Source organism: Sciurus carolinensis, chromosome 6, assembly GCF_902686445.1.
Source record: "Sciurus carolinensis chromosome 6, mSciCar1.2, whole genome shotgun sequence".
NCBI classification, from domain to species: domain Eukaryota; kingdom Metazoa; phylum Chordata; class Mammalia; order Rodentia; family Sciuridae; genus Sciurus; species Sciurus carolinensis.
The window spans coordinates 65,178,380-65,202,181 of record NC_062218.1 but is presented as its reverse complement, the minus strand read 5'-3'; the positions used below and the strand labels follow the sequence as shown (position 1 = coordinate 65,202,181).

The 23,802-nt window shown below is 35.1% G+C and overlaps 1 protein-coding gene and 1 non-coding gene across 3 annotated transcripts in view; both read left to right on the top strand.

The window, feature by feature from the left end:
* Positions 1-23,802, top strand: part of Homer1 (homer scaffold protein 1) — a 136,256-nt gene that overhangs the window by 32,655 nt on the left and 79,799 nt on the right. The window lies entirely within an intron of this gene.
* Trnat-ugu (transfer RNA threonine (anticodon UGU)) lies at positions 20,191-20,267 on the top strand. Its single transcript has one exon. It is a non-coding gene; the product is annotated as a tRNA-Thr (tRNA).

Below are 23,802 nucleotides of genomic sequence, written 5' to 3'. Positions count from 1 at the left end.
TATACAAATTCTATGCCATTTTAGGTAAGAGACTTGATCATCCACAGATTTTGATATCCATAAGCATCATGGAACCAATCACCTGAGGATACCAAGGGATGACTTTACTGTATGTAATACTACTAGTGAGTAGAGGGAATGCATTTAGAATACTGAACAGCATGGTGTTAATTCTTTTAAAGTGTTGTGGTTTAGCTTATAAATTCATATAAACTTTGTGTTCTTCATACTGTCCATACTTATTTGTGATATAAAGTATTGTTTTATTACCATGATGTAAAATTGTAGCATGACATGCCCTGCTCATTGTTGAATCACTTCTCACTTTTCTTGAGAAATAGGGTCAATGTGTTTTTCTCAACTGTCTCAAAAGAACATTTGATTAAGATTCTAGAGCTCTTTTTCATGTTTTTGACTAGGAAAGAGTATTACCACTTTTCTAAGGCTCCAGAGTATGGCTTTTATAGAACTGAAGAGAACTGGTTCTTCCAGAATATGGCTTTTATAGAACTGAAGAGTACTGGTTCTTAAATGGTTGAATGAGGCAACTTTAATTGGAATTAATAATAGTTACTAGTGGAGATAATAGCCACTTAAATATTACGGAATGTCTGTCAAATACAAAGGCTTTAGTATAATATAAACTTTTTCTGTTTATCAGTTGATTAAGCTAATGTTCGTCTGTACTTTGTAAGCTGGAGAATCAGGGAACTCTTCAGCTGTAGATGATTGCTTCTCTTCTCTCCTCACCTCCCAGCACTGCAGATAGAACACAGGAACTTGTGCATTCTAAGCATGTGCTCTACCATCAAGCTATATCCTCAACCATTTTATTTGTTTGGTGGGTTTTGTTTTGTTTTTTTTTTTTGCAATTAATCCTTTATATACATATTTTATCCTTCACATTTTCCCCCACATTTTTAAATTGATGCATTATAGTTGTACATACTGGTGGGTTTTATTGTTACATATTGGTATACACAAACAATATAACAATTTGACCAATATCATTCCCAGTATTTACCCTTTCCCTCCACCTTTTTCTTCCTCTGGTCCCTTTCTTCTATTCTACTGATCTCCCTTCAATTTTCATGAGATCCTATCCCCCCACACCTTTCTTTTCCTTTTTTCTCTCTAGTTTCCACATATGAGAGAAAACACATGACCCTTTATCTTCAGAGTTTGACTTATTTTGCTCAGCATTATGTTGTCAAGCTCCATCCATTTTCTGGCAGATGACATAATTTCATTTTTATTTATGTCTAAATAAAACTCAATTGTATATATATGCTACATTTTCGTTATCTATTCATCTGTTTATGGACACCTAGACTGGTTCCATAATTTGACTGTTGTGAATTGTGCTGCTATAAATATGGGTATGCATGTATCATTATAGTATGATGACTTTAATTCTTTAGGATATATCTCAAGGAGTAGTATAGCTGGGTCATATAGTGAGTTCATGCCTAGTCTTTTGGGGGCCTCCCTACTGATTTCCATAGTGATTGTACAAATTTATGGTCTTACCAACAGTGTAAAGGTGTTTCTTTTCCTCCACATCCTCTCCAGTATTTATTATTGGGCTAGCCTCAGCCTTGCCATATTCCTGCCTCAGTTTCCTGCGTAGCTGGAGTTACAAGGGCGTGCCACTATGTTCACATACAATGTGCTTTATTCAAGTTGATATTTTATGGTTCCAGCAGGACAATCTTGCTGGAACACAGTTAAAGCCGCACAAGTAATTACAGATTACTTGTTGTATAACTGTGAGTATTGTCATACACCACAGAGATAATTCTGAGCAGACATAGTTGATGAGAAAACATGACTCAGTGGAAATTTGTTGCTGATTTCTTTTTTAGAAAAAGGAAAGAGCATCCCCAAGTCTGCATTTTCTGGATGAATTCATTATCCCTAATGCTGTAATGTTTTTAACTGGAATTTGCTTTAAAATTTTTTTTTAAGGCATGTGGAATTTCGTCTTAGACTAATTGCCAGTGCAGCCAACTCAGTCAGTTTTATATGCAAAACAAGTAAAAAAAGGCTTATTTAAAAAAAATTTTTTAAGATACCACATTCAGTAAAGTGTATAAATTTTAACAGCTTAATGAAGGTTTACATATGTATTTGTGTGATCACCAAGACAATATTCCACTAACTGTACTTTTAAAAGCAAGTAAGTAAATTGGGTTAAAATTGTTTGCTTAACAATTTTTCTCATACGTAATGTTCACATAGAAAATTAAGAAGTCACTTGTAATCCTACCACGAAGAAGCATGTTGTTGTAACATCTTTCATTCATTTATTATTTTCTGAATGCCCAATATGTTCCAGTTATTTGAGTTGCTGGGGACATAGCAATTGGAGAAGACACAATTCTTTCCCTTGGTGAGATTATATGTTAAATGGGAGGAGGGATAATAAATTATAAAATATGTGTCAGATAGGTGCTGTGAAGTAAAGTGAAGAAATAAGAAAGAATAGGGAGTCCTGGAAGAGCAGAAGGGGCTGCAATTTTTAGAGTGACCAGGTAGGTATGGCCTTTCTGAAAATTCAGCTTAACATTTGAGCAAAGACACATTAAAGGGAAAAAGGTTACTTCAAGCAAAGGCCTTGAGGCATCTATGTGGGGGCACTTCCATGCTTGAGATATATCAGGAGAGCAAGTATGGCTGGAGCAAAAGAAGGCAAGGGGCAAATGAAGTTGGAGACGGGTGGTGGTCATAACCTACGCAGTGCTTCCTCCTTGCTACATGTGATAATTACCTTGGAAACTTTAGGAAACCACTGATGTAAGCCACCCCACCTAGACAACTGATTCTGGTGTCTGAGGCTGGTTTCTAATGTATAGCTAGAGTTGAGAAACATTGTCAAAAGACCAGTAGGCTGGGGGCTGGGGAGATAGCTCAGGCGGTAGAGTGCTTGCCTTGTGAGCACTAAGGCCCTGGGTTCGATCCCCAGCACCCCAAAAAAAAAAAAAAAAAAACCAGTAGGCTATATTGAGGACTCTGACCTATACTGTGAGTGCCATGTGAAGCCAGTGGAGGATATTGAGGAATTATCCAGTATACATTAGGAAAGTTTCCAAACTTGTAGAAAAGTAACCACCATCCCCCACTTCTATAGCTGTCTACATTTTGCCATTCTTGCTTTATTCTGCTCTCCGCTTTCCATTTTTTTCCCCTAGAATATTTTAAAGCTAGCTTGGGGTTTTAGAAGGATCTTTTTAGCTTCTGTGTTGAGAAAGGGAAGTCAGGACAAGGGCTGAAGTATGTCTTCTATGTATTTTTTCCTATGCATGTTTATACTGTTTCCACTTATTTATGAACTGTTTTCATAATTTTATATCTTGTGTCACCAGATAGTCTACAACTTTGTTTTTTCATGGGTATATAGTATATACCATAATATATTTGATCTTATATTATTAGGCATTAAAACTCACACCCTTTTGTTATGAACAATGTCATCATTCACCCATATATACTTATGATTCTTCTCTTAAGGTAAATTACCAGAACAGAATTGTGTCAAAAGATATGCACAGAAATTTAAAGTTTTGATGTATACCATTAAAATATTTTCCAGAAAGACTTTACTAATTTATGTTCTCACTGACTGCTTCTGAAAGTGTCAGGTTTCCTTAATTTCTCACTAATGTTGAATTTTCTCATAAATAACACAAAAAATTCTGACAGGTGATAAAATAACATGATTTCAATTTGCAGTTACAATTTCCAGTGAGATAGAATTCCATTGTCCATTGTCCTTTACATTAAAAAAAATATGATTAACTGTGTAACTTTAAGTCACTTAGACCTACCTTTTTGTACTTATAAAATGATAATGTTTACCTGCTTCAGTGGGTTTTCATAAACATTAACGTAAGCATTTTGAATGTCCATGTTTTAAAACTTTGTGACCTTGATCTACAATTTAAAAAAAGAAAGAAAAATGAAACTTACATTATGCCAATAATTACAAGCATATGTAAACACATAGCTGAAAGTTTCATGGAACAACATTTATACCCTTAACTATCTGTGATGCACTTTAATATTTTATATTCTCATTTTTTTTTCACATCTAACCAATAAAGTTTTACTGGTTAAGAATTTTAAAAACAATTTTGTATACATCCAATTTAACAATAGCATTCAATTCTAGTTAATAAAATTTTACAGTTTAAAAGTCCTGTTTCTGAAAATATATATACATCTCTGTACATTGTAAGAATAAGCAATAATCTATAACAAGGTAAAATATTAAATATAACCTATAATTATTCATATTTTTGTAAAAGGAAGATAGCAATTAAAGACTATAACCAGCTCAATGATGCATTGAAACAGAACTGAAGCTAAAATTGTAGGAGTTGCAAATATTCTTATTAGCTAAGGTTTAAGATATAACAAGCAGATTTCTTACCAAACAAGTGTTACAAGAATTCTAATAAAGCAGTAAATAATTTATTCATATTTAATTTTCCGTACTAATTCACTGTGAAGTAACCAGTATGTAGCTTTGAGATGTGTATTTTTTAATTTGTTCAAATTAGTTACACATAACAGTAGAATGCACTTTGACACATCGTACATAAATGGAGTATACCTTTTCATTCTTCTGGTTGTACTTGATATAGAATCACACTGGTCATGTAATCATATGTATATCAGGTAATAATGTCCAATTCATTCTGCTTTCCTTCTTAGCCCCATACCCACTCCCTACTCTTTACTCCCCTCTGTCTAATCCATTCTTCCCTAGCCCCACCCCCTTATTGTGAATTAGCATCCACATATCAGAGAAAACATTCAGCCTTTGATTCTTTGGTATTGACTTATTTCACTTAGCATGATATTCTCCAGCTCCATCTATTTACCAGCAAATGCCTTAATTTCTTCTTTCAGGCTCAGTAATATTTCATTGTGTATACATAACACATTTTCTTTATCCATTCATCTGTTGAAGAGCACCTAAATTGATTCCATAGTTTAGCTATTGTGGATTGATGTGACTGGAAACACTGATGTGACTATGTCACTGTAGTATACTGATTTTAAGTCCTTTGGATATAAATGGAGAAATGGGATAGCTGGGTCAAATGGTGGTTTCATTCCAAGTTTTCTGAGGAATCTCCATACTGCTTTCCAAAGTGGTTGCACCGATTTGCAATCACACCAGCAACATACAAGTATACCCTTCTCCCACATCCTTGCCAACATTTATTGTCGTTTGTATACTTGTCATTCTGACTGGAGTGAGATGAAATCTCAGTGTAGTTTTGATTTGTAATTCTCTTAGTGACTAGAGTTGAACATTTTTTTCATATATTTTTCTTCTATGAAATGTCTTGTATTTTCTTGTATTTCTTCTATGAAATGTCTGCTCAGTTCCTTTGCCCATTTATTGATTGGGTTATTTGTTTTTTTGGTGTTAAGTTTTTTGAGATTAATGCTCTATCTAAGGTGCAGGTGGTAAAGATTTTCTCCCATGCTGCAGGCTTTCTCTTTATGATCTTGATGATTTCCTTTGCTGAGAAGAAACTTTTTAGTTTGATTCTATTTTATTTATTGATTTTTAATTTTTTATTTTTTTGGTACTGGAGATTGAACTTAGGGTCATTCAACCTCTGAGCCATATCCCCAGCCCTGTTTTGTATTTTTTATTTAGAGACAGGATCTCACTGAGTTGCTTAGCTCCTCAGTTTTGCTGAGGCTGGCTTTGAACTTGTGATCTTCCTGCCTCAGCCTCCTGAGGCTCTGGGATTACAGGTGTGTGCCACTGTGCCTAGCCCATTTATTGGTTCTTGATTTTACTTCTTCACTTTCGGAGTCTTGTTAAGGAAGTCAGTTTCTAAGCTGACATGGTGGAGATTTGGGCCTACATTTTCTTTTAGGTGCTGGGTCTCTGTTCTAGTGCCTAAGTCCTTGATCCACTTTTGAGTTAAGTTTTGTGCAGAGTGAGAGATAGGGGTTTAATTTTGTTTTGAGACATACGGATTTCCAGTTTTCCCAGCACCATTTGTTAAGGAGACTATCTTTTCTCTAATGTATGTTTTTGGCACCTTTGTCTAGTATGAAATAACTATTTATGTGGGTTTGTCTGTGTCTTCTATTCTGTATCATTGGTCTATGTGTCTTTTTTGGTGCCAATACCATGCCATTTTTGTTACTATAACTCTGTAGTATAGTTTAAGGTCTGGTATTGTGATGCCTCCTTGCTTCACTTTTCTTGCTAAGGATTGCTCTGGCTATTCTGGGTCTTATTTTTCTAATTGAATTTCATGATTTTTTTTTTTTTTTTTTTTTGTTCTATGAAGAATGTCTTTGGGATTTTAATAGGAATTGCATTAGATCTGTATAATGCTTTTGGTAGTATGGCCATTTTGACAGTGTTAATTCTGTTGATCCAAGAGCATGGGAGATCTTTCCATTTTCTAGGATGCTTGTATTCTTGATAATTGTCATTCTAATTGGAGTGAGATGAAATCTTAGGGTAGTTTTGATTTGCATTTCTCTAGTAATTAGAGATGTTGAACATTTTTCATGTATTTGTTGATTAACTATGTATCTTTTTCTGTGAAGTGTGCTCAGTTCCTTAGCCCATTTATTGATTGGGTTATTTGTATTTTTGGTGTTAAGTTTTTTTTTTTTAAATTCTTTGGGTCTTCTAAATATAGGATCATGTTGTCAGCAGAAAGTGATAGTTTGAGTTTTTATTTTCCTATTTGTATCCCTTTAATTTCTTTCTTCTGTCTAATTGCTCTGGGTAGAGTTTCAAGAATGATGTTGTATTAGAGTGGTGATATGGGCATCCTTGTCTTGTTCCAGTTTTTAGGGGAAATGCTTTCAATTTTTCTCCATTTAGAATACGTTGACCTTGGGCATAGCATAGATAGCTTTTACAATGTTGAGATATGTTCATATTATCCCTAGTTTTTCTGGTGTTTTTAACATGAAGAGGTGCTCTATTTTGTCAAATAACTTTTCTGCATCTATTGCGATAATCATGATTGTTTTTAAGTCTACCAATGTGATGTATTATGTTTAATGAATTTCTAATATTGAACCAATCCTGCATCCCTGAGATGAACCCCACTTGATCATGGTGCACTATCTTTTTAATATGTTTTTGTATGTGATTTGCCAGAATTTTATTGAGAATTTTTGTATCTGTGTTCATCAAGGATATTGGTCTGAACTTTACTTGATGTGTCTTTGTCAGGTTTTGGTATCACGGCGATACTAGCCTCATAGAGTGAGTTTGGAAGGGTTCCCTCCTTTTCTATTTCATGGAATAATTTGAGGAGTATTGGCGTTGATTCTTCTTTATGGGTCTTGTAGTACTCAGCTGAGAATCAATCTGGTCCTGGGCTTTTCTTGGTTGGTAGGCTTTTTTTTTTTTTTTTTTTTTTTTTTGGCGGTGCTGGGGATTTGAACTCAGGGCCTTGTGCTTGCAAGGCAAGCACTCTACCAACTGAGCTATATCCCCAGTCCCAGTTGGTAGGCTTTTGATGGCATTTTCTATTTCATTGCTTGAAACTGATCTGTTTAAATTGTGAATATTCTCCTGATTCAGTTTGGGTAGGTCAGATGTCTCTAGAAATGTGTCGATGTCTTCAGGTTTTTCTATTTTATTGGAGTGTAAATTTTCAAAATAGTTTCTGATTATCTTCTATATTTCAGTAGTGTTTGTTGTGACATTTCCTTTTCCATCATGAATTTTAGTAATTTGAGTTTTCTTTCTCATTCTCTGTTAGTGTGGCTAAGTGTTTATCAATTTTATTTATTTTTTCAAAGAATCAACTTTTTGTTTTGTCAATGTTTTGAATTGTTTCTTTTCTTTCATTTTCAGCTCTGATTTTAATTATTTCCTGTCTTCTACTGCTTTTGGTGTTGATTTATTCTTTTTTTTCTGGGATTTTGGGTTGTAATGTTAGGTCATTTATTTGTTGAAATTTTTATTCTTTTAATGAATGAGTGCAGAAGACATGTTTGGGTAACCCTAAGATGGCGACTGGCGTTGAGCCAAGGGGTGGCGCGTAGTTAGTGTTAACATGGCGTGATCTACTTTTGCCTGATTAGTTAATGTCTCCTCTGTGCTAGTGGTCAACAGATATTCCTCATTCGTTCTTGATTGGTACCGAGGGGCATGCTTCAATTGTGCTGATCCTAAGCTGATTGACTGCCTTAGGTATATAGGACATTCTCTTCACCTGGGCAGGGGTCGCAGGTTGTAGGACGTAGGCCGCATGCCGCATGTCCAAGAAGTGACCCACCTTTAAGAAGCAGTAGACCTTTGATAAGCATAGCCTCTCTGAAAGAGTAGCATTCTCTAAAATTAAGCAAAGTCTTTCTTCCTCTAAGCAAAGTCTTTCTTCCTCTCAAAACCTCTCTTCCTCTAAAACTAAAAGTAAGCAAAGCCTTTATTCCTCTATAAACTAGCGAACAAGCAAACAAGCAAGGAAGCAGCTCAGTAATAGAAGTAGTTCAGTTCCAGTCCACCTCTGATAAATTACCGCGAGATTGTTGCTGCAATTACCGGGAGATTGTTGCTGCGGGCGGCAACAAATGAGCTCAATGCAATGAACTTTACTCTTAGTGCTGCCTTCATAGTGTCCCAGAGATTTTGATATGTTGTATCACTGTTCTCTTTTGCTTCTAAGTATTTTTTAATTTCAACCCTGATTTCTTCTACTATCCAGTAGCATATTATTTAGTCTCCTGGTGTTGGAGTAGCTTCTGTTTCTTTTTTTTTTTTTTTTTTTAATTGTTGATTTCTAATTTCATTCCATTATGATCTGATAGAATACAGGGTAGTATCTCTGTTTTTTGTATTTGCTAAGAGTTTCTTTTTGGTATAACATATGATCTATTTTAGAGAAGAATCCAGGTGCTCCTGAGAAGAAAAATGTATTTATTTGCTCATTAATGGATGAAATAGTCTGTATATGTCTGTTAAGTTAAATTGTTGATTGTATTATTTAGTTCTGTAGTTACTTTGTTTAGTTTTTGCTTGGAAGATATATCCAGTGGTGAGAGAAGTGTGTTAAAGTCATCCAGTATTATTGTGTTGTGGTCTGTTTGATTCTTGAAATTGAGAAGGGTTTGTTTTATGTATGTAGATGCTCCATTGTTTGGGGCATATATATTTACAGTTGTTGTGTCTTAGTGATGTATGATTCCCTTAAGCAATATGGAATGTTCTTCTTTATCCCTCTAACTTTGGCCTGCAGTCCACTTTATCTGATATGAAAATAGAAACCCCTGCTTGTTCATGCAGTCCATGTGAGTGATATGTTTTTTCCCATCCTTTTACCTTCAGTCTGTGGATGTCTTTTCCTATGAGTTTCATATTGTTGGGTCTTTTTTTTTTTTAACTTTTTTTTTTTTTTTTTTTTTTTAGTAATAGATGGACAGAATATCTTTATTTATTGTTTTTCTGTGGTGCTGAGGATTGAACCCAGTGCCTTGCGTGTGCAGAGCAGTCACTCTACCACTGAGCTGTTTCCTCTTTATGAAATATTTTGCTGAGAATGTTCTGTAGTGCAGGCTTTCTAGTTGTGAATTCTTTTAACTTTTGTTTATCATGGGAGATTTTTATTTCATCTTCAAATCTGAAGCTTATTTTTGCTGGACATAGGATTCTTGGTTGGCATCCATTTTTCTTTCAGAGCTTGGTATATGTTGTTCCAGGACATTTTATCTTTGAGTGTTTGGGTTGAGAAATCTGCTGAGACTCAGATTGGTTTTCCCCTATATGTAATCTGATACTTCTCTCATGTGGCCTTTAAAATTTTATTCTTAATTTGTTTGCAAGGCATTTTCATGATAATGTGTCTTGGTGTGGGTCTGTTGTAATTTTGTACATTTGGTGTCCAATAAGCCTCTTGTATTTGATTTAATATTTCATTCTTCGGGTGTGGGAAATTTTCTGATATTATTTCATTGAGAAGATTGTGCATTCCTTTGGTTTGTATCTCTGTGCCTTCCTCTATCCTGATAAATCTTAAATTTGGTCTTTTCATGTTATCCAATAATTCTTGGAAGTTCCATTTGTGGTTTCTTGCCATTGTCACTGTGCGGTCAACTTTATTTTCAAGAGTATATGTTTCGTCTTCCTTCCTGAGGTTCTGTCTTCCATTTGGTCTAGGCTGTTGGTAAGACTTTCCATTGAATTTTTAATTTGGTTTATTGCTTCCTTTATTGGGAGAATTTCTACTTCATTTCTTTTCAGAATCTCTATCTCTTTATTAAAGTGATCTTTCATCTCCTGAAATTTATCTCTGATTTCACTCCTTACTCTGTCCTTTATGTTGCAGAGCAGCTTACCTTTGTACATTCTAAACTCCTTCTCTGACATTTCTTCTATGGTGTAATTAATTTTATTATCAGAGCATCTTGGTTTGTTTGGGGCAATTTGTTCCCTTGTTTTTTCATGTTTGTGTGTCTGTCCATCTAGCAGTTTGGATCTGTGGCAGTATAGTTTCTGCCCTGTAGATTTACAGTGTCTCTGAAGGTTTCCAACACTTTGCCTTTAAGGGGGAGACAAATAATAATAATACCCATTGCAAACAACATGCAGCCTTAAACCAAATAGCTCTTTCAGACATCTATAGTTTTGTCACAATAAACAGAAATGACATGTTCAGTTATTGTCTACAATATAAACAATAGGTTTGCAAAAGGGTTTACAATTTCAAATGGTGAACAAAGAACTGAAGTGGTGGAGGATGTGACATTTATGAGGAAGAAGAGAGAAGTAAAAAATTAAAGAGTGAAAGGAATTAATATAAATTGACTGTTAGCAGTAGAAAAGAGGGAAAGAGAATCTGGGGAAACAGATAAGTGAGAGGAAAACATATTAAATAAAAATTTTTTTAAAAAATAGAAAAATAAAAATAAAAGTAACACACAGCAAAACTGTAATATACTATTCAGAAATCCCAGACCCCAATGACCTGATGCATGATAAATACTTGGTTTCAAAAATGGTAAAAATGTGAGAAAGAAAAGAAAAGGTGGGGTGGGGTGGGGTGGGGGGAGAAGGATCTCAATCAAAAATTGAACTATTGTTTCCATTGTAGTTCAAAAGTTTCTCAGCTTCCTTTCTCAGCAGTTAGATGGAATTGTGTTGTCTGGAGTTTGATTCTAGCTCCACCCTCAGGATGGGTGGGGTTTGCTAGGGTGAGTGGGTTAGTACTAGAGGCGGAGCTCCTGGAAGCAGTGTGTAGGCTTAGGTTTGCTCCAGTTTCTTTGCTGGGTGCCAGTTGTGCTGGAGATTTTAAGTTAGTGTGTCTCTAAGGCCCAGCAATTGCCTGTCCACGTTAGAAGACTGCACCCCAGGAATCTCCTTTGGGTTATACTCCTGTGGTATAGGAGCCTGTTTTTAGCTCACTACTTCAACTGTGGACCCCATGATTCTTGGTCTCTGATTTAGTTTCTGAGCTAGCTCACTCCAGTCTGGCCCTTTTGAATTCCTGGTCAGGTGCTTCTCTCCTAGCTGGTCCTGCAAGCTGCTGGAATGGAATGGGAGGGGGAAGCCAGGTGGGTGTCTTCCATCCATATTCCCCTGTGTAAACCTCTCTCCATGCTTGATGTTCTTCTGGTCACTTAGGCACACTGTCATGCCGGGTGGGTTTGCCCCACTTGTTTATTGGGCCTGACTTGGGTCTGCCAGTAATCGGCTCCCCCAGCTGCTGGCCTCTGCACTATGACTGCAGAATGGTTCCTTCTCATGTCCTCTGTGCATACCCAGAGAGATGGCAGCTTCCTCCTGTACACAGATTCTGTGCAGCACAGTTTGTTTTTTCGAGTAGTGTGTCTGATCTCTAAGCTCTCCATAATCGGGGTTCCTTTAATTTCTTTATTCCTTTATGATGTTTACATAAGGACTGTATTGGTTTGCACCTCCAGCCACTGTGCAGCTGGGATCTTTTCCCCTTATTTTATTATACAAAATCTCCTGAGCCCCCAGTCTGTTTTGAGTGTCCAGTATTAAGCTCCTGTAAAGTCCCCCCTAATTCTTGATCATTCACCCACTTTGTTGAAAAGCTGCCAGCCTGCTTTTCTTGGTTCATGTAAAGGGGCCACAAGGAAAGCAACCCCTCTATTCTGCCATCTTGCTGCTTCCTCTCGCATTCATTTTTTAAAATGTTGTTAACCATTAAAATGATCATAATCCTCTGGATGGGGGGGTCATCTGCATCAAACTTATTGTATTTCTGAATTAAATGTTAAATACCTCCACAGTCAGAAAATATACTTATTTGGAATCTATGATGCCATGATGACTGAATTTTTAACCCCACTGTTGTGGAATAGTTCTAAGGTATTTTAGCTGAAAAAACACATTATTATATGTACTATATTTGCAAACCCCCCAATTGGGACACATCATCTGACAAGAGTTTTGTTTGATTTTTGTTACCTAAAAATTTGACAAAAAAAGGAAAATTTAAATCACACTTAGTTATTTTAAATAAAGCCCCTCAAAAATAAAATAGCATGAGAGCTGGATAGTCATGGGAAATTGAGGATGTGTGTTTCCCACACATAAAATACCAGATGCTGTCAATTAGTAGACTTACAGCTAGATGACATGAGGACTCAGGAAAGAGTTGGCTAGTTGTAATTTGTAACTGCAACTAGAGAAAACTTGATCAGATGAAAGTGGGAGTCATTTTAAAGTTTGAGGGTTATGTTGGAATGAAAAAGCATAGAGAGTGGAAATGGAATGGTAGTGTTTACCACTTGAAAAAATCTGGGTTTAACCTAATTGGCAGTAGAACTGTGTTTAAATTGGGTTTAGAAACTGAACAAGGAGAACATTTTAAATGAAATGATGCGAAGATAAAAGTTTGAGGCATTTACCACTCCTTCACTCCCTCTACAACCCACCCCTCCATCTGGAAAAATTTAGAGGAATGTCAGAAAGACTTTTGATATATAAAAATAAAAACTAAATCTTATACTGAAGAAATATAATTTATGTTTGAAAAAAGGAGCAATTAACATATATCTCTACTATATTGATTTTAAATATGATCAAATTTAGAAAAATAAGCAATTCCACCCCACTATAGTGAATGTTCACCTTAATTATGTTTAGACATGAGTTTAGAATTAAATATATGAGATGTTTCTATGCATGTGGTTTGAGTGCTAAATTCTAGATTCTAGTCTTTTTACTATCTGGGGCTAGAATTTAAGATTTTCAACAAGCTCAGATATGAATGTAGAAATCCACTGGGCTCAATGGCCCAAAAAATCATGATAAGCTTTTTTTTTTTTTTTTTTTTTTTTTTTTTTTTTTGTGGTGCTGGGGATCGAACTCAGGGCCTTGTGCATGCCAAAGCACTCTACCAACTGAGCTATCTCCCCAGCCCCTCATGATAAACTTTTAAGCCTCACTAGTAAACAGGGATATCAAATTAAAACAACAATGGAATATTTTTTCATGCCCATCAAGTTGGCACAAATTAAAGATGTTACTTGGACATTACCAAGTGTTGGTAGAATGTAATATAAGAATTAATAAGAATGCAAATTGGTAAAAACAACAAAACAAAGTGCAAATTGGTACAAGTGCTGTGAATAGCAATTTGGATGTATGCTATGGTGAATACACTATGAACAGGAATTCTTGTGTATCAAATGTGTACACAAGACATACAGGAACATCATTGTAAGAATGCAAAAATGGAACAACTTATATGTCTATCAGTAAAGAAACAGCTACATTTAAATATTGCCCAACATTCTCCACTAGAAACATGAACAATGTATAAAATATTAATTTTAAACTCAAAAAAGATGAAATCAGTTTTAATACATTTGACATTTTAAAAACATGTTATTAATGTAAAAATCAGTGAGATATTTTACATTCTTTTTTCATACCAAGTCTTTGGAATTCATTTTTTACTTTTTGCATTTAGAGCACATCTCAATTTGAATGTTAAATTTTCATGAGAACTACTTGATCTGAATTTAAATTTCATAAAATTTACTGTTAGAAAATTCATATAACCAAGTTGTCCATTCTTAAAAGTTCTTCATTAGCTCAATTAAATACCATATAAAGTTTAACTTAATTCACTTTCTTAATTTCACAAACCATATTTCAGTTGCTCAGTACTATGGTGTCTAGTAGCTACCATAGTACAGTTCTATTTTATTTTGTTATGGGCCAAGCTATATGGGCAATGACCAAACAGACTCCACTTTACCCCGAGACTCCCATGCCATATAGGAAATGCTTCTCCCATGGGAACACCCCGCCTCTACCCATCAACAGTTGTTCAGCATGGCTTGTTTGGCAACACAAAATGGCAATTCTTATACAGTGTAAGATTGTTCTCCTTCTAGGTTCCATTTTTCTTGGGTAGTGTACCCTAACCATAAAATGTTAACATTTGTTTAAATGTTAGTAACCATTCTCTGATTGTCATAGCAACAGCCACTTATGATTAATGTACTGACATGCTTTACTTATGGTATAAAAGGAGCTCTCTAACCCCTGGAGGGCGCGTAGACTTGCAGCCTGCCCCTCCATCCCACCAGCTGGTGAATTAAGATGGTTCCGTCTCCTGCTTTAAGATCAACTTAGTGATTTATTGCAATCTTGCCATGGCAATTTTATTTTATATTTTTGGTAACAGGAGTTGAATCCAGAAGCACTCAACCATTGAGCCACATCCCCAGCCCTTTTTATTTTGAAACAGGTTCTTGATAAGATGCTTAGGGCCTCACTAAGTTCCTTAGGCTGACTTTGACCTCTCAGTCCTCCTACCTCAGCCTCCTGAGCCACTAGGTTTAGAGGTGTGTGCACTGAGTATGGCTATAGTACATTTCTACTATCATGTGCTACTAGCATCCTCTATTAGCATGTACTGCTACATGGTAATTAAATTAATCTGTAGATGTGTAAAATAAAGTGCTTTTAAAATTCAGAATTGCAGTGTCAATAAGAACTGGAGAAATGGTAAAAGTTTGTTTGTTTTGATCAATTTTAAGAAATAAGAATGATTTAGGGAATAATATAACACCCATGTACCCACTGATCAAAATTTGCAAATGTTAATGTAACATTTTACCAGAGTACCTTCATATCTTTCTCCTTGATCTTGGGTTTGTTTCAGATTATTTATTTTGTTCAGATATTATATAGATTTAGTATCCACTCATTTAGTTTGTAGAATATGTAAAAGTATACCCAAGGATATTATTGTTCTCTGAAGGTGATAATAGAACTTAAATGAACTTTTAATATTTAATTCATGTTTAAAGTCTAGTGGAATGTCTATTGAGAAATCACTTATGTTAGATTTTTACTAATGTGCTGCCTATATTGACAAAAATTAAAGTCCAGTTATCAGGAGGCTACTTTACTTAGATTTCCCTAGTACATTCTGTCAATTCTCCAGATTCAACTTTATTTAAAGTGGAAATCACCTGGAAAGAGAAAACTATTTAAAGTCTAATAAAACTGGAAATACAATACTAGTTTTAAATGTAATCATAAAATATAACTATATGTAATATATATATATCAAGCATACTTCCTGATATGTTTTAAAACACTCAGTATTTTAAATGGGTGAAATGGATAGGGTTTTAAATTGATAGGTAAGACAGATGATGTCATTTGGTAGTTATTTATAATAAATAGCAAACCAGGTTCTTTGAACATTGAAGATGTTTCCTAAATATATACTGTTAAGTCATTTGCGTGATGTTTACCCTGATTTTGACCATATCCCTTAATCTTTAAATGCAGCTACTAGAGAAAGTACTCGAGTACATATGTACTAAAATCTGTTGTCAAAGGTAGTTCTGTGGCCTACTGAAAAGATTGAGATTAATTAAAATTACTCTTCAAGTAAAAGAGATGATATGTAAGGAATATAAACACTTGTTACTATTTTAGTATTTTTTGTAATTTTAATTTCCAAAAGGATATTTTTAATTTCTTGATGTCTACTTCAAATATGTCAATTAAAAGAAATAATTGATATCATAATAGTACTTTTGATAATTGTAATGCAATCAATGATTTTAAACAAGAATTTTTCATTTGAATGTGCAGTTAACCAGTTAAAAAAAACAAGGAGGGTTGGGGTTATAGCTCAGTGGTAGAGTGCTTGTCTCACATGCCTGAGGCACTGGGTTTGATCCTCGGCACCACGTAAATTAATAAAATAAAGGTATTGTGTCCATCTACAACTAAAACAAAACAAAATTAAAAAACCAAGTAATTCAGATCATAAAAATTTTGAAATTCTTTCCAGAAAACATTTTGTAGTTATTGGTGTCCCATTTTAAGTCTGTACTTCTGTTATAACAGTGTTACTCTACAGTTTTGCATTTGCCATGTATAGTAATTTCTAAGGTTTAAAAAGTATGTACCTGCTATGTTTTTGGTTCATCACTAGATGGAGTTCTTGCAGTGTAACTATGTGTTGGGTAGGCATTAATAGAATAATCTTTACTTTCCTCAAAATATGCATGTGTGATTTTTAAAAGGAGCATTTTATATATAAACGATCAACTGTTAAATACATCACATGATAATAAGAGTATACAGTTTGTAGGATGCTGTTGGATTATTCAGTTATTTGTGCATCACAACAGCTATTTTAGTCAATAAGATTTTTCCTAAGGTGTGTGTAAGAGAAAGGAGGGGAATATGACTATTTCTTTTGTAATTCTTTAGAATTACAATGTATATTATTAATTTGTACAAGATAGTTCTTTTTAGGAAATTCTGATACTTGAGCTCTTACTTGTCTGAAGCCTTGCTGTGCCACCTCACAATGGCACTGAAACTGAATTCTTCAGCATTACCAGTGAAGTTAAATTGACATTAGGGAAATGGTTTGTCCATTCCTTGAGTTATCCTTACTGTTATCCTTTTAACCTTACCAAATGTTTTTCAGTTTCTCTTGTTATTTCATACCCCCAAAACAGCCACAATTTTTTTTCTTTTTTTAACATATGAAAAGACATTTTATTATTATTTTACTCTATGACATATTAGTGAATACACCAGATTGCATTTTCTCAAATGACAAATGAGACACCAGATAACATTTTTCTTTGATTCTTCCAAGAATCTCAATATCATGTGTCTTCTCGAAGATTCGGATTCTTATGATGTCTGTGATACTGTCCAATGATGCTTAGTAGTAAAGAACATTTTGCCAAGTTTTTCTGTTACCTTGCTCAAGCTGTTCACCTTTATCTTCTAATCTGGTTTTTAGCCTGTGGTCATGTTTCTTCATTGTTGTGCACAGGATCTGGTTGAGGGATCTTTTTTAATTTTTAATTTTGAGATGGGATCTAAGTTGCTTAGGACCTCCCTAAGTTGCTGAGGCTGGCCTTGAACCTGCAAACCTCCTACCTCAGCCTCCTCACAGGGAATTATAGGTGTGCGCCACCATGCCTGGCTCCTTATTTTTTCTTAATGAAAAATAGAAGTACTTTCATACCATGTGCTGTTAAGTCAGTTCATTTCCAAGCTATTAAAAGTTGTCATTCTCTTGTTCTTTGGCAGTCTTTGAAAATGGCCCCAAGACATTTTTGCTCAGTGGTAATTTTAACATAAATATAATTTTTAGACAATATTTTAAATGATTTAGTACCTGTGCAAGGTTTAAAAAAAAAATGTTTAGGGATTATAAAGAGAAGTAGTAGCCCCCTATCCCATATTCTCCCTCATTTAGCCTAATCCCCAGAGGAAACTACTTTAAAAAAAAAATTCATTCTTTTTTTTTTGGTGGGGGGGGCGGTTTGGTGCTGGGCATTGAACCCAGGACCTTGTGCACGCAAGGCAAGCATTCTACCCACGGAGCTATTATCTCTAGCCCCATCTTATTTCTTTTGTTGGATGCCTCCATATCATTAATAAGCTCTAACACTGCTGTGTTAAAACTGGAGATTAAATCCTTGTTGCAGAAAGTCAACAGATAGTGAACTCTTGCCATTTCCATCTTTTCCTTTCCAAACTGACTCGCTCCACAATTGTAAATGGGTACCACAAATTCTAGTGCATACTGTGGCATTGTGTTATGAAGTTAATGAATAACCAATCTACAGCTAGCCAGGTAGGAGTTCTGGTGGACCACCTATCATATTTTACTGGGAGGCATTTTATAGAGTTTATTATATATAAACCTCTTCAATTTTTTGTAAATTTTTAAAAATAAGAACTGTTTCAATTAGGAAACCTCAGAAACCTAAAGGTAGGCTGATTCATTACTTCAGTGACATAGTCAAGAAACCAAGCAGATGCTAATCCATAATGGAGGTGGGGGTAGGAAGAATGAAGGAACTTTGGATTGGGTAGAGGGGAGTGAGGGGAGGGGAAGGGAGTGTGGGGATGGGAAGGATGGTGGAATGTGATGGACATTATTACTCTATGTGCATGTATGATTACATGACTGGTGTGACTGCACCATGTGTAGTCAGAGGAATAAGAAATTGTGCTCCATTTGTGTACAGTGTCAAAATGCATTCTATTGTCATGTATAACTAATTAGAAAAAGTTAAAAAAAAAAAAAAAAAACCCACATCAGAAGTGTTAAAAAAAAAAAACAAGGATTGGGGATATAGCTCCGTAGAGTGCTTGCCTCACAAGCACAAGGCCCTGGGTTCAAATCCCCAGCACTGCAAAAAAAAAAAAAAAAAAAAAAAAAAAAAACAGGAAGAAAAGCCCATTTGGCCTTGTCTTTCCATATAGGCAGAAAATCATAAAACCCTTTTGAGAGAGAGATCTTTTACATTCCAAGGTTGTAAAATAACTGTGATCACTAGTTATTTTACACTAGTAATTGGGGCTGTAATAAATCTGAAAAAACCTGATTTCTACATCCTGGTATTCACCTCGTGCTTAGTAACAGTCCTAGAACTTACTACTGTGGTCCAGATACCTGTTTTGCCTGTCATCCCTTTACAAATTTATAGTTATCTAAAAACTATTAGGGCTGAGGGTGTATGTAGCTTAGTAGTAGAGCGCTTGACTAGCATGCAAACTATTTTCTGCAAGAGTCCCTGAATTTAATTGCCAGCACGTATAAAAGGATCATTCCTTCATTATTTCCTTGGACCTAATTCTCTTGTAAAGAACCCCATGTGCTTGTAAAATTAAAAACAACTTTTAGCTTTCTCTTATTAATCAGAACTTGAATTAATTGGGTTTCCTAGACCAAGCTAAAGAGTCCACATAAGAACTAGTGGGTAGGGGGGACTTCTCTCTCCTACATGAAATAGGAAATAAAAATGTGATAATGAAATGTCACTTGAAAATTGTTATGAGGGTTGTTGAATTTTGATAAATGATGTCCCTAAAGTAAGGGTGCTGTCTCTGATAAGATCCTAATGCATGTGAGTATTCTCTAAAACCTTGTGTTCAAGTTCAGCTGGAAGGCCTGCACCAGAGGTCAAGTGCAGTTTAGGGGCCAACACCAAACAAGGGTGGGTAGGATTGCCCAGGAAACAAAGACAAGAGAATTCTAGAGAATGTCTGTCTTTAGAGAGCAGAGTAAGAGAAATCAATGAGAGACACAGTAAATACAGAGGTAGGAATTTTTTGAAAATTCAGATAAAGTGTAATACAATATGGGAAATAATGCCCCCCCCCCAAAAAAAAAAAAAAAAAAAAAACTAGATGGAGGACAGAAATCACTATCAGATTTATACACTTTTGCTTGGCCTTGTTTTGATTTTCTGAAGGTGTATTCAATAGTCAAAAAAATAAGCAAACATTTAATGAACATTTTTTATACTTAAAATGTCTTTGTTTTTTCCCATCTACTATTACTAAGAATGTTGACCTTGTTCTCAGGTGTGCTCTCCTTACAGTGCTAGGGTTGCTTCTTCAGTCCAGGTGTCATGTGCAAATATTATTTAGGAGAATATTCCTTCTTACACCTATAATTATCTCTTTGTGAATGTTCCTAGAAGCGTCCAGAAAACCTTTCCTCGTTATTTTATTGACCAGAATTGCTTCAGAGGTCCATTCCTAAACAAACTTCTGGAAAGAATAGGATATTGTCACAATTATTCCATGGTGAAGAAGAGGGTGGAGTATCTAAGGTTTGTTAGGGATGTGAGAAGAAGAATAATAGCTGATAGTCAGCTAAGAATGTCTGCAACAGCATCAAAACCTTCAGTTGGGGGGCTGGGGAGATAACTCAGTTGGTAGAGTGTTTGCCTTGTAAGCACAAGGCCCTGGGTTCAATCCCCAGCACCCCCCCCCAAAAAAAAAAAAAAAAAAAAAAACCTTCAGTGGAAATATTACCAACCTTATTTGTAACACTTCTGTCAATGTAATTTCTTTTGAAAAATTAAGTGGAAAGTCTGGGAATTATTTGAAACCATAACCTTTATCTTTTTTGCTACAATATCTATTTGTACTTATATATTTGGAAAAGGGACATTTGTAAGTTAGGCATTAAAGTTAGACTAGGAAATGTATCATTTCTCTTTCTTCCTTGAATTTCATTGTTATTTATTGAACCCATATCTTTGTACTTTCTTGGAACAAAGATTTATTGAGTAATCATACAATATTTACTATTATAGACTTCAGTAGTAATTTTAAACAGTATTATCATTGATTTTAATCAAAGCTATCCAAATGACAAATGTTAACTTTTTGCATTTTTTTTTCTTAGAGCTTGATATCTTACGCCAAATAATCTTTTTGTTTTGCTTCAGTTTTTTATGATCCTCATTTCTTACTGTACAGATGCCTGATGGCTAAATGTAATTCTCTTGTCAATTCTAATGAGTTTGTATAAGTCTTATTTTTAAGATTTTTGTACTGGGGATTGAACCCAGGGCCACTTAACCATTGAATCCCATCCCCAGCCTTTTATGTATTTTATTTAGAGACAGCGTCTCACTGAGTTAATACTTAGGGCCTCACTAAGTTGCTGATACTGGCTTTGAACTTGGGATCTTCCTGCCTTAGCCTCCTGAGCCACAGGGCTCGCAGGCATGCGCCACCATTCCTGGCTGCATAAGCCTTATTTTTAAAAATAAAATTCTGATTTTACTCCTTTTTTTCCTCAAAGTTATATGTAACATTCTTCCAATTTTCAATATCCATATGAAGTTTTAGATCTATCACTGTATATAGTACTTTCATAAAATTTTAACCCAACATGAAGAACTTCAAAATTATTCTTATACCTATTTTTTGGAATTATTTAATGAATCACAACAAACAACCAAAAATACCTTCAAGCTTTTCTTGTATCATGTAGTAGAGCTACTTACTGTTCTGGTTGTAGATGTATAAGAAATTACCAAGTAGAAGATTATCCAGGATTAAAATTCACGTGTATGTATAGTTTTCCTTTTTTAAGCTAGTTTAAAGCATTTCATGCAAAATAGATTTACTTTTAAATTTGAGTTCTAGATTGTTTAGTTTATTACAAAAGTTACTTTGTGCTTAACAAATATCTAAGAAATAATATTGTAGTCACTACTAAATAAGGCCTCAATTTTGTATTTCTTTTGCATATTTTCTAGTGACCATTACTACATAAATATAATTAGTAACATTAGTAATGTTAGAATAACCAAGACCCAGCTATCCCACTCCTTGGTCTATACCCAAAGGACTTAAAATCAGCATACTACAGAGATACAGCCACATCAATGTTCATTGCTGCTCAATTCACCATAGCCAGATTGTGGAACCAACCTAGATGCCCTTCAGTTGATGAATGGATAAAGAAACTGTGGCATATTTATACAATGGAATATTACTCCGCAATGAAGAATGATAAAATTATGGCATTTGTAGGCAAATGGTCGAAATTGGAGAATATCATGCTAAGTGAGATAAGCCAATCTCAAAAAACTAAAGGACGAATGATCTCGCTGATAAGCGGATGAGGACATATAATGGGGGTGGGAGGGGTTAGCATTAGGTTTAGGGTTAGGTTTAGAGTTAGGCTAAGGAGAGCGGTAAGAATGAAGGAAAGAAGGACTGTATAAAGGGAAAAGGGTGGGAGGGGTGGGGGGGAAGGGAAAAAAAATAAACATCATTACCCTATGAAAAAAAAAGAATAACCAAGACCAACTTTCAGTCAGGTAATATTTACCTCAAAATTTGTCTTCATTATTATATTGTGGTTATAAATATAAGCTCTACAAGTGTTTTTGTGTTACATGAAAAAGTTCTGAGATCAAATAATTTTCCATGTGCTGGATTATTTGGGGTTAAATGGGTTTCTTTACTAGAAAACTTTAGAACCTTTAATATTCTTTTTTTTTTTTTTTTTTTTTTTTTTTGGTGGTGCTGGGGATTGAACCCAGGGCCTTGTGCTTGCAAGGCAAGCACTCTACCAACTGAGCTATCTCTCTAGCCCTAGAACCTTTAATATTCTAATGTACAATATAACTATTTCAGAATAGGATATAACAGTGTTCGCAAAACTAATTTAAATATGAAACACTTATTTCTCAAATTGTTTTATAAAACAGTGAGAAACACTGGTATTTGATTCAGTTAGTAGTTGTGCTAATTATTGTAAAGACTTATGAGTGCCATCCAGTTTATTTGTAAAGGTATTAACCTTAACACTTGGACACTTGGGACAATCAACTTCAAATGCATTTGAGATCTTTTTAATGTGGGTATACTTTCTCTACTACTACTTCTATAGCTTTCTCTTAATGAAATGTATTGACATGTACTGTTGAAATACATTTTGAACAGACTGGTCATAAGACCTTGTGAGTCCCCCAGTTTTTCCACTACAACTTTGAGCTCTGAGTGTTTTTAAATTTCTGACCCAACAATTCTACAAGGCATCTGAATCCAATCAGAACTGTGCTTTTGCGCTTCCTTTCTTTCTATTCCCCTAATCTCGAACTTTAATTTCTGTTTCCCATCCTGTCTTACGGCGCCATTGTCCTTCTTTTTAGTAACCCCAAATCCCAGAGACTCAGATTCCTCTTGCATCTCATACATCAGGATTTCCCAGCCTTGGCATACATTTTGGGTGGGATGATTCTTTTTTTGTGGGGAGCTGTCCTTTGCTTTGTAGATGTTTAGCAACATCTCCAGCTGCTACCCACTAGACGCCAGCAGTAGCTCCTTCAGTTGTGACAACCGCAGTGTCTCTAGACACTGTGAAATGTCCCCTCACCCCAGTTTAAGAACCACCACTTTATATCCAGTCTGTCAATTTATTGTTGCTTCCTAAATCTACCTTTAATCCTTTCTCTTGTCTTCACCCTACTCTCTAACCTCCCATCCTCTTTAATATTTGAGATTGTTTAGTAAGGTTCTGACTGTGACTTCTTCAGTGCTGCCAGATTTATCTTTCTAAAATGTAAAACTATCCTGTTTATAATTTCCATTGCTTCCAGTGGAAATCCTCAGAAACTCTCTTCTTTATTTCTTCATTCTAGCCTCATTTTTCAAAGGCATTTATACTTACTAGTGTTCAGCAACAGATATCAGTGTGCTATGCTCTCTTGCCACTGTGCGAAATTTATCTTCTTATGTATCAGTTTCTTCATCATAGCCATCAGTCACTTATTTTCAGAGAATCTATTAGAGTGAAGAGCATTTTACTTTTAACACTTATTTTCCTTCACCAAATTGAACTTTTTGAGAACGGGCCATCTCCATCCTAGTTGTTTGTTTTGTTTTTTGTTTTTGTAATGCTAGGGATCAAGCCTAGGAACTTGCTAGGCAAATGCTCCACCACTAAGCTATATCCCCAGCCTCCATCCCAGTTCTTGGCACAATAGATATTCAGTAAGTATGGA